The sequence below is a fragment of the Anser anser genome (genome assembly GCF_964211835.1).
Source record: "Anser anser genome assembly, chromosome: 1".
Lineage (NCBI taxonomy): Eukaryota > Metazoa > Chordata > Aves > Anseriformes > Anatidae > Anser > Anser anser.
The window spans coordinates 23,927,907-23,944,374 of NC_139720.1; the positions used below are offsets into that span (position 1 = coordinate 23,927,907).

The window sequence follows — 16,468 nt, forward strand, 5'->3', positions numbered from 1 at the left end:
TAACAGAATACACCCTACCTTCTGGAACATAATTTTAATAGCTTTTAAGACTGTATGAATGGGCAATACCATACAATAAATAATACATGAGTTTACATTGTTGTAAAGCATTTAAACCAGTTCAGCTTCTTTCACACCATCTGCTTAAATCAAACATTCATTTTTTGAAGAGTTTATTGTTATTAGAGTCACTAATAAAAGAGAAAATTAAGTCCAACTGATAACACAGAGAATTCCTACAATCAGGCCTTGGCTTAATCCTGAGAAAATGCTGTAAGCTAAATTAACTTTTGCTCTCTCAGAGATAAATTCTGCTTTCAGATGGTGTAATTCAAGAAAATTCAATTGAAATTAATTGAAGGGTATAAATCTGGAAATATTCCAGTTGAATTAATGGAGTTTTAAGCATGTATAATCTTATGCAAGGAAAAATGTGTTCTTCAGTCAGCTAAAAAAACTAATATGTTGGCAAATGCTCAAAACATTTGTGTATTTCCACTGTAAATCTCTGATTGCAGTAAATAATTCCTATTCTTTGGATAACACAAAAGGAAACATTAAACTTTCCTAAAGAGAAACTCAGAACAATTTGGAAAATATGTGTAAAGCATTTGAGGTGAAATTAACTTCAGACTTTATTTGCATGCCAATACCCAGCTTGTCTGGTGTCTCCATTGTCTCAAAATAAAAATAATAATTAAAAAAAAAAAAGAATTAAAAATCTCTTTCTATCTGCAAATACCCAGCACAACACCTTAACGCAAACCATTAATGAATATAAGTCATTGTCAAGCAACTACCTGCATCCTCTTTTGGGCTACTTTTGAGATTATTTTAAAATACACTGCTTATAGGTGATGGAATGTCTTAATGTAAATCTATGTGTCATCTTGAAACAATTACATCTAATGTTTTGTTTCTAATGAAAAAAAAAGTACTTTTTAAATTTTTCATATGGAATTAAATATGTGCCAACATACAACTAGTTGCTTTTTTGGTCTGTAGTGTTGTATGCAAAACCTAGTACATTTAAGTATTAAATTGGTTAATTATTATTCTAAAATATATTTCAAGTCAAAACATTACTCCTGTTTTTCAAATGTGAATCTTATTCACAGCTTTTCAAGTTCAGTTCTCTCATCTAAAGTAGCTGTTGTACGTTCCAGAGTATAGTTCACCAAATAGCTGTTTGACAGGAAAAAAATAACAAAAAATATATGGTCCAGAAGTGACATGCTACAGAAAATAACACAGAAAGACTTCCTAACTGGTAGACTATAAGCAGAAGAGAAAAGTTCATCTTTACTGAATATTAATTGAGTAAATAACATGGCACTTACCTCTGTAAAATCAGTGAACAGCAGAAAACTTTGGCAGAACAATTTACAACAGCTGATGTGTTTGTCCAGACAATTTGCGCTTCCTAATGAGTGGGCTTTTAACTAATGAGAAACTGAGGGGATCTGAAGGTATGCACAGATATTTATTTAAACACTCATCATGTTACTGTAAAATAGGTAAACGAATGCACAAAATATTTGGTCATCGGCTCTTGCTATAATAATTTTGTACAACCAACTTTTATGGCCCGATAGGGAAGGACCCGACTGCTGTTTGAGCAGAATGAAGTCGTGTTTTGGGAGCTGCACGCTCAGTAGTGACGAGCATTGACAGCAGAGACCACGGGGCAGGGAAGAGCAGGGCCACTTGCAAAGCAGAGCCAACAAAACAGTTCGGGAAGAGCTGTTTCACAGAGATCATTTGGCCATAAACCAAATAAAGCTTATCCCAAGGTGTTCAGTCTTCAGTATTCCCTGACCATGACAACTACAACTGAGGACCGCTGGCATGAACGCTGACCACGACGGCAGGAAAGAGCAGAACCCTTGCAGCACCCGTGTGTGCTCCTGAAAGAGGCTTTTAAAATGCCCGGCCTGACACCAGCTCTGTTTCACCTGACTGAGCAGTGGAAAGCCTATCAGATGCGTAGGGATTTACAGAGGGAGACCCTACGTATGGAAGTATGATGGTCAAAGGCATTTATTTGTGTAGTTACACTGCAGACAAGGAGCTCAGAAAGGTCCGCATCCCCATGTGGGAACTGTGAAGTGTAAAAGAAGGAAACTCTGCATTTCCTAATCTTGTCAAGCATGGCTCTTGCTATTTAAGTATTAAATGTGAAATAAATACAGGAAACCAGTACAGAGAACTATTGGAACAACTACAGACAATGTTGTTGTTGCCGCACTTGGCCCCGACTTTGCACAACTATTTGAATTCAATAGGAAACAAGTAGCTCCCTGAGCCCTGGAAATAATAAAGGCAAGTTTCCTATGGACCTGTGTCTCATCGCTGACCGAGCTCATTACTAAGCTTTCTCAAGGTCGAGGCATTTACTGATCTCTGCCGCGCTGGACCTCTGGCTTGCAGGGCGATCACAGCACACGCTGCAGACTTTCCCTGCAGATAGGCTGATTTCTTGTCTTTTACTCAGCATGTTGTTTCCATTGATGATGTGATAATGTGATGATCTCCGAGACCTGACTCCCTCCTACATGTTTGGCAGATATTTGCTCTTGGGGGAAGACATCCAGTTACTCAGACAGAGACAGTCCTTATCTACACACAGTGAGGGCTGTAGCATCCCTTCTGCAACAGGAGAGGCTGGAATACCCTGTAGGCCCTGCCCGTTGCCCAGCACCTCCAGTGGGTATGTCAGACGGTGCGTTTCGCAGCTCTCCCACCTGTGCCATGCATGACGGAGGGGTGGTAGCCCTCCCAGGCCACCTGCACCCCCAGCAGGAGGTCATGAGCAGCTTCCTGGTCTCAGACGCAGCATATTCAAAACAAAATGCAATTTATTCGCCTAGAATAGAACATAGGACAGAGGGTAAAATCAAACAAATAGCATTATTATTATTATTATTATTATTATTATTATTATTATTATTATTATTATTTAGCCTGGCCTAACTACCCATCTTCCTTTTCAAGCAACTGTAAAGGTCTCTTCAGCCCAGTTACCTCAGGCTGCAGGCTCAGGGCACAGACCAACCTGACATGTGCAAAACGGCTCTTTCTCAATGTGTTGGGTGGTGTCTGCTAACCCAGGTGCTCCCCACCTGCCCCATACTACAAAGCCTTTGCAAGGGTTAGCAGCCTCAGCATTGCCAGCCCTGCAGCAACTCTGCCTTGTTACTCAACTAACAGATTTTTCATTTTCTTATCGTGTACTCAGGTAGAGCAACGCAAAGCAAACTGACTCATAATTTACAACCAATTTATTTTGATGATCCTCTTTGCTGCATCAGTTCAAATAAACGATGTGAAGAATAACTCTCCAATTAAATGTTATGAAATATATCAGTATGTAAGCTTCAAATATTTACATGCTGTGCACACGTACTTGGTCTATATAGATATGTGCATAAAATCTTTGGTATAGATAAAAAATAGACCTGAACACACTTCAAATAGAGAGTCAAGGTGGAAAAAAACATCTCAGGTTAACCACTAAAAACTATCACATTTCTTTGATTACAGTGGAAAAGAACAACAAATTTCATATAAATGATTGGCAGCCTACCAAAGTACCACCCACTCTGGGGTTTTCCTCAGAAGTGCAATCAAAAGTGAATCCTGAAGGATAAACAGGAGATAAAGAGAATTCAAGAACTTGCCTCTTCAAGGCATTTGGGCTGTGCTCTGAACTTGCAAAGAGAAATCCTTCCTACCATGAGGGGAAAAAAGACCGGCAAGGGTAAAAAATATGTGTTCAGGGTGATGAAACAACTCCAAACAACCCAGAATAGAAGAACCAGATTTGATAACAAGTACTTTCTGTTTTACAGCACTACTTGATAGTAATACCAACACTTAATAAAAACCAGTGTAATAATACAATCTCCAGAGGTTTTTTTGCTTCTGTTTTCCTTTACCTTTCTTTCTACCTGCACTTGTGTGGGCACTAAGAACTCGGTGCTTTCTTTGCTGTTGTTATTTTTACTTGGTATTACAGTTACATTTGATATGTGAGAAATGGAGATCACAAGGGTGCTGTAATGACGACTGTGAGCCAGTAGCTATTGATTACTGCCATTTGACAAGGGGAGATGTATGTGTATATATATATAATTCTGGCAGAGAATGATACTAGGATTTGCAGTCTAGCTCCTGCCAACCTCCCTGTGCACCATACAAAGCCTTTGCTAAATCTGAAAGCCCGGTGTAGCTTGAGACATTCTTTTGTGGAGAGCCCAGCTCCGTCTGGATCTCCCCGGACTCAGGTGCTGGGCATCTCAGTTGGGATCCATCACAAGGTCTGCTCCTTGCTCCTGCAGATGGACCTCAGCCCTGCCGTGCTGTAGGAGAAACAGAACGTGTTCTCTGAGACAGAAGAGGTGGTGGTGGGCTGAATCAGGAGAGAGAAAACTGTAGGGACAGGCTGCTGGGGGAGTAATTCAGGGTGAGACTCGTGCTTTGCTTTTATTTGAATTACAAATGGAACCAAGATCTTTAATGGATGAAATCTGAGGAAATCTGTACTTTATGGAGAACGGTATTTGTTTAGAGCTGGATAGAAAGCTCAGCTGTTTCCAGCCTCTTATTAGGCATCTAAAAATAATGGTATTTTTATTTTAAATATCCTATATATATCCTACATATCCTATAAATATAATCTGGCTTCTTATGCATCAAGAAAGAAATGCCTCAGGAAAACATGGGTTGTCACTTGAATAATGTAATCTATTTTCAAATACAGGACTTGGGTGGGTTGTGTTTTTTTTTCTATTATTATTATTCCAGATAACTGACAAAATAATTAGAATGTATGCTTCTGAATTAATTAACCATGTAGTTATTGATACTGGTGTTTAAAGACTACAAGAAAAATACGAAGTCCTGTTGTATATTAAAAACCAGGTTCTACCCTATGTCACAAATGCCTTATGAACAGTAAATGTTTCTAAGACACTCACAGCTCATTAAACAACTGGACTAACATAGCAATTCTATGAAGAATACACATTTAATGTTTAAATTACTTTGAAGATTTTCAGACAAAATTAAATTCAACATGGCATGCAGAATAACTCCTTATGCTCCACAGCTAGGAAAAAGAAGGTTGAGAAGAGAGGTTGGAATAGTCCAGTATTAGACTGGATTTAATATTGATTTTTCAAATAAATTTTGTCAAGGTCATTAGACCTGTGGGTATCGACTTCATTTTAAGCCTGTACATGTTCCTTGAGCTGAATTCCGTTCCTAAGAGTTTATTTTATTTAAAGCTAGTAGGAAGTAAGAGGGCTTTGTGTCCCTGTGGTCAGATTTCCAAGTCACATCATTGCCTAAAGATGCAAACAGGCACTTACTGATGTTGTGAAAAGCAGTTGAATTGATTGAGCCTCATAGGACTGGGGGCTTGTATCTGCAAACTTGTTAAATACTTAATTCCTGTTTATTACTGATTTCAGTGCAGTCGGACATCTAACTGTCTTTGAGCATAAGACTGATAACATTGAGGCAGTTTTGTTACTTTGGAAATATTATTAGATGGTTGTCTGCACTTTAAGACCGTGTATAATTTTATAAATCTATCCCTTCAAGGGTCAGAGGGTTAAAGGGTTAGGTCCCTCTCTTGCATTTCTGAACATATTTCATCATAAATGCTGGACTTTTGGTTTCATTGCTAGATAAACTGAAAATAAAGCACACTCTAAAATATCTAGATAACCATGGAACAGAATAAATTGTCTCTCCCAGCTTTCCATTTGCACAGGGACAAGCCTGCCTTGGGGTGCTTGTACCTTCTGCTAGCTACCTTTTGGCCAACACTCATCCCTGACTCGTTTTGAGGGAACACCAACCTGTTGTGACGGGGTTTCCAGGAGGCACTGGTGACATTGAGGATGTTCAGATCACCTCTGCCAGGGAAGAGCTGGGCTCCTGTTGCAGCGCCCACACTCAGCCCCCCACCCTACGCCACATCCACTTCCCTCAAGCTGCAGGACCGCATCCAGCCTGCTCTTTGACTCTTCTTGTGTCAGCTGTGAAAATCATGCTCAAGTCTCACCTGGACTGCCTGCTGATGCATTGCCAATGCGATCCATGGATGCCAAACCATATAAAAACTCTACCAGGTAGGATTGTCTATAATAAAATATATAATAACCTGCTAAATAATAATAATAATATATATATATTTTTTATATATAATATATATATATTATATTATATATATAATAAAATATATAATAACCTGCTTGTGAATGGCAATTCTGCCACACAGGAAAGGGCAGCAAGTGCACACAGCCTTAGGGCAAAATAAAGCCCAGGCCTGTGAATATCAAGGCAATTACAAATCAGGCAACACCAATGCAAATTTTGGGCTGGTTATCTGATTTCATCAGGAGCAAGGTAAGAATTTAACAGTGTTACAAGGAAATTTTGCAACCAGGTTAGAGGTTCTGGCCAAGGCATACCAAATGTTCCCTCTTAGCCAAACACAGAACATAAGAAAACAAAGATAAAAAGCCGTTCAGTTTCCTTATGTTTTCTAAAGAACATAAAAATCGATTTAAGACAAAACTATTTACAGAAATGCCTCAGTATTTCTGTAAATATTTAGTTCTGTGGGTAGATGCAAAATGATGCACTTTACTAACACTCTCTGAACGTATGCGGTGGGTTTAGGTTTTAGGTATCCTTGCAAAAAGCTCCTGAGAATATGTCAAGCATACCAAGCCTCTGCACTTAGATAGCAGAGATCTTGCTCTGCTGATGGTTATGTTGACAATACCAAGAGAGAAAATATGTTCAAACCTTAATGCCTGCAAACATTTATAAGCTTATCATACTCAGAATATAATTTTGGAGGAGAACTTTAGTAACAGCTCTCACAAAATCCAATCTGCGGCTCCCCTGCTTTAAGTATAGCTATCAAATAGAGGCAAGTAAGGCTGGCTTGCTGAGCACATTTCTCTGAAGATAAGAGTCTCCAGGTTTGAGATACTTTACTCAAAGACCTTTCTCTATTTTTTTTCCTGTGATAATGCAATTATTTCAGCACTCCTTTGGAAAAAAAAATAAAATAAAATGTTGTGCCTCCACTTTTTTCTGAGCTTAGATGAGTTTTCATTGTCACACCAGAGGGAGTTGGTAATCTCATCACACAAGGGGAGAATAACTAACAGACCTCTTTCCTAGCTGAACAGGGTAATGAAGTTATATTTAAAGTGTAAGGAGGAAGAAATGGAATTTATTGTTCAGCTTCATGCAGGGAGGGTGCTGACTCACAGGCCTGGATGGCAGTACTTTCAAACAACAGCAGGAGATAAATGAATAAGGCAAAAAAAATGTCAATGTATGTTTACTGAAGAGGAAGCTAAAGAACAGCCATGACTTCCCACATACTTCTGCAAGGCAACTCTCTCTGCAAGCCTGAAAGCAGAGGCTGTGTTTTGTGGATAAATTACATCTCCATCATTTCCTTACAATATGTGAAAAAGAGGACGATTGTAGAAAACTCATGAGATACCTACCTGTTCTACTTATGAGGTAGAATTGAGGAATTTCAGATTCTGGAAAAAGATTTTTCACTTCCACCATAAACACTCATTTTCTGGATGCTAAACAAAAATGAGGCAGCGATTGAGAAAATACTTTTTGTGGGAAATAAGTCTTTGCTTATCTAAAAGCTATCTTACTATATACGGAAATCACAGCCAGAAACTTCCTGTTCCCAAAAAGCCCTTCATGTGTGACACTCACTGTCTAAAGCTAGTGCTGTAAAACAGAATTTGGATAAGTGGGGAGGGTATGAACAAGCTACTGATGAAGCAAAGAGATTTGCTTTTTCTGAAATCATTCATCCTTCTTCTTTGCCAACACTCAGGTTCATGAAATTTTGTCCAGAAGTTGTTGATGTCACTGCCAGAACGGGAAAAATGTTTTTAGAACAGCTCCCAGAAGTCACCATTGCTGCACACCTTGATGACGCCACACAAAAACACAGAGCAAACCAGCAATGTTCAGAGTTGGTGGTGCCCCAAGGCTGCTGCGTCTGCAGGGGACACAATGCTCTCTGCAGCCCTGGAAGTTGCCATCAGTCATGGTGGGACAGCCATCCCCAGCCTCTGACACAAGCCCTTGCTAATAACCATCCTCCTACTGTATGAACTTCCTTACAGCTTCTCTCCCTTCTTTGCATAATCTTTTTTTTCAATCATTTCTGCCCTCTGTCTGCGTAAGAACCCAGCCTAGCCAGGCGGAGTGTCTTAACCCTGCTCCATTTAGCTTAGCACAGCAAGCTAAAAAATGGTCCCAAACAATCAGATCTGGTTCTAAAAAAAAGTTTTCCATGAATTGTAGAGAGGAAAATAAGAGCAAAAAGGTGAATGTTTTTCCTGGCCAGAAGAACACAGTCAGGATCATGTGCTCCAAAAGCTACCCAGATACAGAAGCTATATTTTCCTACTTTTGCTATTCCTTCCTCCTTCCCCTTCCTAGCAGAGTGCTTTGTTTTGCTTTACAAGGAAATATGACTCAATTTTAACTTTGAAACACAAAAGCCACTGTCTCAAATCAACACCTTTTTGTTTTTTTTCTTTTTTCACAGAAGAGACATTAATTGTGACTTTAAAGACTACCAAATGGGAGCGTTTTTCCTCTAAAAATGTATACGATCTAATAGAGGGGGAACAATTTAGGAATATGATGTACTGAGTTTTCTCATAAGATTTAACTCAAATTGTATCCACTTCTTTAAAAAATATTACTCTTAATTCTGAAGCTTTTTTTTTTTTCCTTTCTCCCTTCTCTCTATTCCTCTTCATTTTTTTTGGCATTTAATAAAAATGAAATGTAATTTTGCTTCTTATACAACCAGTAAAAAAACAAGGGCCTTGCAACATAATTTCAAATTCAGATTTTGTGTGCAAATCAAGGAAGTAAAAAAGTCATTTTTCATGAGTGTTTGTGACTGATGTCTAAACTAATTTTCATTTTTCAAGCGCAGGCTGCATATGCATATGGGGAACTCTTATAAGAAACTTGATTACTTAAGCTTCTGAGAAACACAGTGTGACTTAGGCTGGGAGACATCCTCAGGCTTGCAGCTAACCTAAACAAATCAGGTATGGAGCTGTCACACCTCCATGAGTCACACAAAATCTCACACCTATGCAATTTGAAGCTATCCCTTCTGATAACCATAGGGATGATGATGTGCTTCAGGTGGCAAGTAAGCTGTTTTCTCTGCTACTAGACATTACGATACTGATGACACTGTGTCACCTGGTCCAGAAGAAGCCAGGGAGTTGAGTGGGGAATTACACTGAGTCAATGACTTGCTTCATGGTTTGGAGGCGTGTTCATGCGTTGTCATCCAGCTACCTGTAGTAGGGTTTCTACATTTAAGAGTTCATTGGGCAATAGAAAGACTGAAACCATTTTAGTCATTCACACTGCTGTTCCTTACCATGTGATTAAAAGCATTTTTGGATTATAGAATCATGGAACCAGAGGATGGTTTGGGTTGGAAGGGACCCTAAAGACCACCCAGTTGCAACCCCCTGCCATGGGCAGGGACACCTCCCACCAGACCAGGTTGCCCAAAGCCCCATCCAGCCTGGCCTTGAACACCTCCAGGGATGGATCATATACTTTCAAATAAAACTGTCAAGATTGTCTGAAAGACATAGCAACCCGTGATTTTCAACTTTCAGCAAGTCATTTTAATAAAAGGTTGATTTTTCTTCCTCTTGGTTTAAATGCAGATTGGGATTTCCTTGATAAAACACAAAAACTCTCCTCTACACTTAATAAGAAACATATGCTTATCACATGTTGGAGTGGGAGTGATGCACACAGTCTACTTTTTGCAATGTTTGCCAATTAGGCACTATTTTGGGGGTATTTAAACCCCAACTAAATGCAGGGAGCCTCTCCATGCTATTTTGCTCCCCTGCACTTCTTTGGGTGCCCCACAGAGGAAACAGCTACAAAACGAGTGACAGGGGAAGCAGAGCGGAGGCAGGCAGGAGCCACTGCAGTGTGGACGGGAGGGTGTCCAGAGGCACCAGAGCGGGGCAAGCAAAGGATGGAGACGCAAAGCTGCCAAGGGGCTGCCTCATTTGCCATCTCCTACCCCTTGGGTATTTGACTGGGAGATATTTTTACAGATGAGATTTTGTACAAAATCGTACATAGGTTTCTTAAGCTTTCAGGTTTTCACCTTTAATGACGTGAAAATAATAATAAGCAGCAGTCGTCATCCCAAAAGATCTTCTGAAATGGCTATATATAAATGATATCGTGAGCGTTCTGCTTTTATGCATTTGCTTTAAAAGAAAAAAGAGTTTTTTCTTTTCTTTTCAATTTCCAGCTTGACAAATCTGACAGCAACCTAAAGGAAAGCTGGTAGCTTTCCACCCAATTAATCATCCCCAGCAACGAAGGCTCTCAGATTTGTTCTCAGCCACACGTTGGCAACCCCATTCTTTTCACATCGTGCTCTTGGATCTGTGCAGATTGTCCATCTTCAGTACATTTCCTTAGACATAACGCGTTCGAATTTGGTAAATTTTTATTTTTATGGTGCACCGAAAGGAACGAAAACCCACTCAGACCAAGCTGTGTGACTCTGAAGAACTAGCAGCAGGGACAATATGCACTAAAAGGTTATTTCTGTCACCCAGATTAGCAGGCAGATCCCTGAAATCGTGCAGGACGAAACTTGTGCAGAGGGCCAGTGCAAGGACCATATTTCATTTACATCCCACTGAAACCCTATTTTAAAGACACTAGTAGGGTTTCTGCGCTTCTCATTCTTTTCGTGGGGATTAATTTCATAAGTGTAATTTTTTAATACAGTTTTCAAAGGAAAAATTCACTTTAAATTGAGGAAGTGGCACCATCTTGTGGGTCAAAACGAAAGTGTTCTTTAGTAAAGTTAGTTCTGTTTTATGGTTGTTTTTTTTTTTTTTTACTTTTCTCTTTTTTTTTTTTTTTAGTTCTCATAGTCCTGCAGAGTAGCCTCTTGAGTCCAAAAAATAATGACTGTTTCAGAAGACAGTAGAGCAGAGCCCTGCTCCCTTATGCAACAAGTGCATCACATTTTGATAACTCACTGCTACACAGATTTCTGAGACACCAGCTAATGTCTGTGAATGATTTTTTAAAATCCATTTTGAGGTCAGTCCCAGACTTCCCAGAAATAAAACTCAATAAATGTTTTTAAAAAGCTAAAATACATCTATCAATAAAATATATCTACATGTACATGGGCAATGTCTTACTCCCAGAAGTGACTCGAAATCGTTCAAGTCCACATAGAGAGATTTTTGGTTGGTTTTAACAACTGAGCACAGTGTCTAAACTCTGAGAACATCAAGACCTGGTGCACTATGTGGTCTTCTGTGGATTGGGACTGTGGTTAGAACCAATGCCTTCAGGGAAGAGCCTGGCCCTTGTGTTATGTCCGCCTGGAAATGACCAGACAGACTCTGCAGGTGGGAATTACAGGTCAGACCTGAGGCAGGACAAGCCCAGTGTGGGTACAGCTCCAGCCATGCTGCATTCTCATTTTCTCAGTCCATTTCTTCTCCTAAATACCTTCATTTCTTCTGGTTTTAAAGAACAGGTCAGACTTGTCAGCAACTTACTGTGGAGAAGAAAAAAAAAAAAAAGAGAGAAGACCAGGAGTGTTGTTGATGATAGAGCATTACAGGCTATATGTTTGGGTTTAATACACAAATAGCTGTAGGGCTAAGAGTAAGATGTGTAGTGTTTGGGCTAATTTATTTAAAGGAATGCCCATAATTACAGTCAGTCACCTCAGTGGGGTTGACCTCTCACCAGTATAAGTGTTTATACCTGAACTGGTCACCAAAGGTCCTTTTGAAGTCACTGGGGAGAAATAGTTGCTTTTAGAGTGCAGGTCAACACATGGTAAACCAAATATCTGAAATAGATCAGCTGACTCACACTCATAAAGTGCTTATTTCTCTTCTTTGGTTATAAAGAGAACATGATGTGATTAACATAGATGTAGATAGCTCCTGGAGCGATTTGCACGCAGTCAAATGAATCCCACCCCCTGGTGCCTAATATAAGCGACATTATCAAGGTTTTTTGAGCCCTGTGGATGGTATTTAATTCAGCACTACAAATGACTTAATACAGCCTATTTTAAATACGGATTTCAAGAACAAGCTCTAAAGATCAAAACTGCATTAAGACCCATTGAAATAGGGCTGCACACGCTGCATCAAGAGGTTGGCATGATCCTTTGTGGTGAACCTATGAGAGAAACTATGTATTATAGCACTCTTTTGTCATTCAGAGGTGTTTGCAGACCTTCTTGCCATTGGTAAGTACATGTACAAACTGTCATTAACAGTGTGCGAAGTAACAATAATTGCTCTTTTTAATCACTGAAATACAAGTTACCTTAGGATGTTTGTTGTTAGCTGCAGCTATTTTCCCAAACTAAAGTGCCAGAATATGAGCCGGGCTGTAAAGCAAGACCTAGCACAACAGCATTCCAAAATCAGACAAAATCAGACTCATGCAAAAAAAATGGGATTGTCCCTTGCAAGGACAGCTCAGAGACAGTGTCCTCATTGCGGAACAGAAGGCTGAATTTTTCAGTGCCCTCTGGAAACTGCTCTTCTCTCTGACCCTGTCCCAGGACTAGCCACTCCAAGAAACACAGGCATAAAATGGGATGGCTGGATGGTTTTGCTGTCCAGCAGGTCCCCTACATCTTCAAGGTGTGGAGATCTGCTGTGGTGAGATGAAGAGGTGGAGCAGGCCTTGCCCACCCTTCCTGGTGTGACACAGGACAGCGGCTGAGAGCTTTCTGGTGCCCAAAACTCACATGGGAAAAGTGACAGTGTCCTCGTGTTTCCAACTTCGCCCCTCCAAGCCCATTCTTGGTTGTTAAACTGCTAGGGATGTCCCCGTATCCATCTGGTTTTATGCTGTGCCTCATCCTCAAGGAGATTAAGATCTCCATTTCAGAACTGCTGACTCAGGAGATATCTACAGGGATTCCAGATGGGATGCATCCTATTTAAGATCTTCTTCCCATGATCTTCTCTGGAGACGTGTTGTTCCGGTGCGCCGAATAGATGTACGTTGTAAAATTATGGCATCATAATAATATAAAGAGATCTACCAAAAATATAAATACATAAAAAGTTGTGAAGGCAAATGCTTCTCCAAAATGTTACTTAGCAAAGCAGTAATTAGCTACCTGTAAATTTCTAGAGATTAAGCAAGATGGATTAAAAGTGTGTACTGTAAAGCAGCCCAATTATTCACCCAATGTGGAAAGACACCAGTATCTTGTGAAAGAACATCCATAAGAAAACTGAAAAGTTACAGAAACACAATATAGAGGTAATTTGGTTCAGACACACTGTCTAGAAGTTAAACGTCCAGGGTTTAAGGAAAGAAGACAATCCCTTCTCCAACACAAAGCTCTTGGCAAATTTAGGAGTTTGCCTAAGCTCTCTGGCTCTGCATTTGTAGGAAGCATTTGAATAGACCAAAATCATTATGGAAATACTGCCTTAGGTAAAGCAAGAATCTGGTTGACCCTTTGGACAGTTCTTGAACTGAACCTTTTTTGATGTGAGACACAGTTTGGCTCATTCAGGTGCGCCCAGCTTTTCATCTCCTGCCATGTTTCTGGGTTGAAAACAACACTGGGAGTGGAAGCTGCTCTTGTGGCACCCCAGGGAGCATTAGAAACACTGTAAGTAAATTTATTGTTGTGAAAAGGAAAAAGTCAAAGGATTTATCCAGATTTATCGTCATCAAGAATTATCAATCAAAAAAGATTTATTTAACATTCGGATAATAATATAAGACACCACCAAAGCAAGAGAATTTGGAATTTATCCATTCAAAAATCATATATTTTTAAATCTTGCTATTTCTAATCAGGACTTTATACTTTCATTGACTGCCGTTCAGTTCAATATGGACGGGGTCTTTTCAGTATTGTATCAAAAATGTTTTTGGTGAAACAGTTTAGGATTTTGAATCTTAAAACAGGCAGTGGCTGAAAATTGTGGTAAAGAGAATAAACATGCATTGGGCACCGGCCCATAACAGCTGTTTGGGCATCCAAGATCATTCCCACACCTTTCTTTAGTAAAAATAGCATTTGAAGATATCACTGCAGATAAGACTGCTTACTGGTGAACCGGTCAGGTTCTCAGTGCATTTCAATTTTCATAGCTCTACTAAATTCAACTTGCACCCTCTATAGAGCTATTTAATTAATTGTAAATGTTTAACATAGGAAGAGTTTAACATTTACATGTCAGCTTCTTACAAAACTGTCAAACACATCAGCACTTTGAGAGCAGGAGGTTTTTTTCTATGTGATTTTGGATTCAACTTATCTGGGATGACGAGTAATGACTTCAAAAATCCATGTGAGAAAGCAGAGCTATCCAAAGTTTTTAAGAAAAAGCTATACCTCCTTGGGACTCCTGTCTGTCCTCAGGCTCTTGGCAATAAGGCTGCATCCAGACAGAACAGCCCCATTAAAAGTTCTGCTGTAGTCTTAGCTGGTGCAAAAGCTCCTGTATAACATGCATTTGAAAGGCCAAAGACAAATGATACTCTTCAAAACTGTTGAAGGCAAATGATGAAATGATTCTTCCCTGGTGAGAGTTTTGCTTTAATCACATGGCCAGGATGCATCCCTGTTGGAATATCAGTGTAGGACAAGAGAAACTAGCGATGATTTATATGTGCTAATACACAGAGATATATACGCACACAAGTGCTCCCATCTATGCAGTAATACATGGCAATTGTAATGAAACCAATTGTAAATGCGAACGCTGCTCGCCAGATTGTGCGCTACCACAAGACACGATGTACTGACGTGTTACAGATTCATAAAGTGCCACTTTTACCAGGGAAGGGGGGGTTACCTCCTGGTGTGGAAGTACTGCTAATCTCTAGAGAGGATATTACGGCCGATTAACTTTATGGTCTACATGGGCTAACCGCCCATGATTCTGTTTCCAAATATTTTAAATCTCTGAGTGCTTGCTCAGAGGCATGTGTTGAAATACAATTCAATTTTGTAGATTGTTTACTGGGTTTTGTTTGTTTGTTGTTATAACTTTTGGCATAATTTTAGTTATTCGGTTTCATCCAGTGCACAAGGAGTACAGCAAAACAGAAACTTTGAACTTTTGTTAGTGGCTGTGCCTCTGAGGGAGAAAGGAAAGTTAGACCAGCCGACAACCCACAGCAAGTGTTGCTCTAAACCAGCCAAGAGGGAATAACTTGTAGAAATGGAGACTGAACAAAATTATTGCTAATGTCAGTATCAGTAAGTAATCAGATATCAGTAAGTAATCAGATATCAGTAACTATTGACATTAGCAAATTCTGACAGCAGTATTTGCTAATAGCAGCAGGGCCACTGCTCATTTCGCTTTTTGCTCTCCTCTCCTGACAAGCACCACTCCTAGCACCACAGGGTTTGTGTCCACACGTCCTGCTTGCCATCACCTTGAGATGCCCTTTCCCAGGAAGCCAACAATAGTGCCGTATCTGAAGCAATCTAGAGGTTGTGATAGTGGAAGGGTGAAAACAAGAAAGGACTTGCAGAGCATCTTGCGCACAACCAGCCCTGGGCAGAAGGGGTTACGCTGTGAGGGGCGTTTGGTGCTCGCATCTCTGTGTGCTTTGAGAGCTACACTGAGAATTGCCCACCACCGAGGAGGGCTTGGTCCAGTTACTTCACCACGAACCCAGCAGCATCTGCACAGGAGCGTGAACAAGCACTGGGATTTGTGAGTGCTGGGACATAACCAGAGCAGGAACCTCATGCAGTCCCAGACGGCTGGTGCCTCGTTCTCTGCTGTTCCACAAACCTGTCCAACATCTTCACATTTCCTTTTTTTCAGCATTCTTCCTTTGCATCATTACAACATCATCGGTGATCTCCCTTAGTTTTCTCCTGTCTGTATGCCCAGCATCCTGAGTGGGTTGACTGGCCTTTATGTTTGCCAAACTATTATTTCTAACATTGAAAAAATTAATTTCCCCTACATGTATCCTATTTTCCTGTGACAAGAGAGGTGTCTGCATTTCTTTAAATCATTTTAGTACATTTACCGTTTTCACTTATAAGTTAGCCAGAGATTATAAGGGTAAAGCCTGTGGCCAAACTCTGCAGTTACATGAGAGCGAATGCAGAATAAAGCTGAATTCAGCTACAGGAGATACAGCAAATTCTGAGGAATCCACAAAGTAAATTTAGAGGAAATGACTTTTCTAACTTTTGTATGTTTATAATATACACCGAGAGGTACTGTGATAGTTATTTGCATTTTACTGATATGCTAGATTCAAATGAAGCTTGCAAGAAAAATATCCTGCTCTAATGGGATATTGAAAAAAAAAACCAACAAAACAACAACAACAATAA

General features: G+C 39.9%; 1 protein-coding gene across 1 annotated transcript in view; it reads left to right on the forward strand.

Annotated features, from left to right (window-relative positions):
* Positions 1 to 16,468, forward strand: part of POT1 (protection of telomeres 1) — a 629,477-nt gene that overhangs the window by 570,716 nt on the left and 42,293 nt on the right. The gene's annotated exons all lie outside the window — the stretch shown is intronic.